Here is a 3,723-nt window from a genome sequence, read left to right on the forward strand (position 1 = left end):
ACTGATAAGCAAATCAAATAAAGTTGCAGGATACAAAATCAATATACGGAAATCAGTAGCACTTTTTTTTTTTTTTTTTTTTTTTTTTTGAGACAGAGTCTCGCTCTGTCGCCCGGGCTGGAGTGCAGTGGCGCAATCTCGGCTCACTACAAGCTCCGCCTCCCGAGTTCACGCCATTCTCCTGCCTCAGCCTCCGAGTAGCTGGGACTACAGGCGCCCGCCACCGCGCCCGGCTAATTTTTTGTATTTTTTAGTAGAGACAGGGTTTCACCGTGGTCTCGATCTCCTGACCTCGTGATCCGCCCGCCTCGGCCTCCCAAAGTGCTGGGATTACAAGCGTGAGCCACCGCGCCCGGCCATCAGTAGCACTTTTATATGCCAATAGAAATATAAGAAAGAACTCAGGAAGGTAACCTCATTTACAATAGTTATAAATAAAATAAAATAAAATATCTAGGAATAAACTTAACCAAATAAGTGAAAGAGGTCTATAATGAATATGATAAAACATTGATGCAAGAAACTAAAGAGGACACAAAATTGGTAAGATATTCCATGTTCATGAATTGGAAGAATCAACACTGTTAACATGTCCCTACTACCCAAAAACAATCTACAGATTCAACACAATCCTTATAAAAATGTAAGTAACAGTCTTCACAAAAATGGAAAAAAAAATCCTAAAATTTATACAGAACCACAAAAGACCTAGAATAGATATACCTATCCTGAGCAAATGAATAAAACTGGAGGACTCACTTTACCTGACTTCAAATTATGCTACAGAGCTATAGTAACCAAAACAGCATGGCACTTGCATAAAAACAGACACTTAGTCTAACAGAACAGAAGACAGAATCCAGAAACAAATCCACACATTTACAGTGAACTCATTTTCTACAAAGATGCCAAGAACACACACTAGTGAAATGACTGTTTCTTCAATAATCGGTGCTGGGAAAACGGATATCCGTATGAATAAGAATGAAACTAGATCCTATTTCTTGCCATATACAAAAATCAAATCAAAATGGATTAAAGACTTAAATCTAAGACCTCAAACTATGAAACTACTAAATAAAACACCAGGGAAGTAGTCCAAGATATTGCACTGGGCAAGGATTTCTTGAATAATATCCCATAAGCACAGGCAACCAAAGCAAAAATGGACAAATGAGATCACATCAAGTTAAAAACCTTCTGTACCACAAAGGAAACCATCAACAAAGTGAAGATACAACCCAAAGAATGGGAGAAAATATTTGCAAACTACCCATCTGACAAGGGATTAATAAGCAGAATATAAGGAGCTCAACTCAATAGAAAAAAAAGAATCTAGTATTCCAATTTTAAAAATAGGCAAAATATATGAATACACATTCCTCAAAAGAAAACATGAAAGTGGAAAACAGGTGTATGAAAAAGAAAAGGTGCTCAACATCACTGATATCACAGAAATGAAAATCAAAACTACAACGAGATATTTTCTCACCCCAGTTAAAATGGCTTTTATCTCAAAGACAGGCAATAACGAATGCTGGCAAGGATGAGAAGAAAAAGAAACCCTCATAAACTGTTGCTGGAAATGTAAATTAGTACAACCACTATGGAGACCGGTATGGAGATTCCTCAAAAAACTAAAAATAGAACTACATATGATCCAGCAATCTCACTGCTAGGTATATACCCAAAAGAAAGGAAATCAATATTTTGAAGAGATATCTGCACTCCCATATTTATTGCATCACTATACACAATAGCCAAGATTTGGAAGCAACCTAAGTATCTACCAACAGACAAATGGATAAAGAAAATTTGGTACATATACACAATGGAGTACTATTTAGCCATTTAAAGAGGGAGAGCCTATTATTTGCAACATGGATGGAACTGGAGGACATTATATTAAGTGAAATAAGCCAGGCACAGAAAGATAAATTTCACATGTTCTCACTCATTTGTGGAAGCTAAACATAGATCTAATTTCCAATCAACAAATACTTAACTCTGTAGTCATTCTCTAGAAAGTTCTATCATAAATAGAGCTCATAGAGATAAAGAGTAGATGATGGTTACTAGATGTTAGAAAGAGTGGTAGGGAGGCAGTGGGGATAGTTAATGGGTACAAAAAGATAGTACCCATTTATATTTTACATGAGTAAAATATAGTATTTGATAGCACAACAGGGTGACTACAGTCTAATAATTTATTGTACATTTAAAAATAACTAAAAGAGTATAATTGGAATGTTTGTAACACAAAGGAATGTTAAATGCTTGAGGTGGATACCCCCATTTACCCTGATGTGATCATTATACATCATATGCCTGTAATAAAACATTTAATGTACCTCATAAATATATACACCTACCATACAAATTAAAAAAAAATTAGAGAACGATTTTAACTTCTATCTGAATGCATCTAGAATGGGTAGTGATCAGCTATAAGGACACCCTCAATATAACCAGTTTTTAAAATGTTACAACAATGTCAACTTTAACACTGTACATCTTGTATCTAAATCTTAATGTCCTATTTTTCAATCAACAAATACTTAACACTGCAGGCATTCTCTAGAAAGCTCTATCACAAGATAGATCCTTACAACGCTCTTGATATAGGCCCTATTAAGACTATTAGTATTAGAAAAGAAGTCTATAGAACATTCTAGCGATTCATTACTCTTTGTTTTTGAAGTTCTAGCCTTAAACTAAGCCCAACCTTGTCCCCAGGAACTCTAAATCTCCATTGAAACACTTTACTTTCATTGTGTTGAGCCCTCAGCTGCTGTGAAGTTTGTCTATAAAGAATAATTATGTGAAAAATGTGTCAACCTCCTCTCTAAAAGAAAATAGATCATGTTGCTTATACTGTTCATTATCTTTTTACAGTCCCTGATAATTCAGGCCTGAATTATCAATCAGATTCACATAAAATAAGTCTTCCTCAGCCTCAAACTTAATTAATGATTCACAAAGAATTCAAAACAATGGTGCCAGTAGCATGAATATCAAGAAGAACTCAAACATCAGATGCAGTTTTCAGAATACCCTTTTCCGAACTGGGTTCATTTGCTTTCAGTTATATCATCTAATCAGGTGCCAGTCAAGTTAACCCGGGGAAACCACTGAGTTTGGGATCTCATAAAATTAAATTATGTGTCTCATTAATAACATAGTCCTGTTCTGGCTATATAACTAAATCCCACTCTTTATCACAGCTGCAGCATATAAATCCATAAATTTCAGATTCCTTTATAATAATCAAAGTAGACAAATTAGGTATACGTTTGTAAAAGCTTTTCTGTAAGTCCTTCCTTTTTATCTTTTAGCATGTGTATTCCATCAGTCAATGTTTGCAAAGATTCAGATCTATGTTCCCTCAGGTATTCCGGAGGTGAAAGGAAACTTGTTACAGACCCACTGTTAAATCTTTCCTTCCCATTTCCTATATTAAGATCCCTGGAATAAACAAACTCTAAAGAATCGGCAGTAGAAAAAAAGTTTCTCTCTCTGAAAAAGCTGGTGGGCTTATTTTAACTGACAATGAGAATTACATAACTCAATGCATTTCCCTCTTTAGATTCTACAATATCATGCATAAAATGAGTACATAGTCTTTAAACTGTTTATATTCAATGTTTTATTTGTACCTGTATGTATTTTCCTTTGGAAATTGACCTTTTATTTTAAGCAATCTCAAATCATTTGGGCAATAAA

The sequence above is a fragment of the Symphalangus syndactylus genome, chromosome 6, assembly GCF_028878055.3.
Source record: "Symphalangus syndactylus isolate Jambi chromosome 6, NHGRI_mSymSyn1-v2.1_pri, whole genome shotgun sequence".
Lineage (NCBI taxonomy): Eukaryota > Metazoa > Chordata > Mammalia > Primates > Hylobatidae > Symphalangus > Symphalangus syndactylus.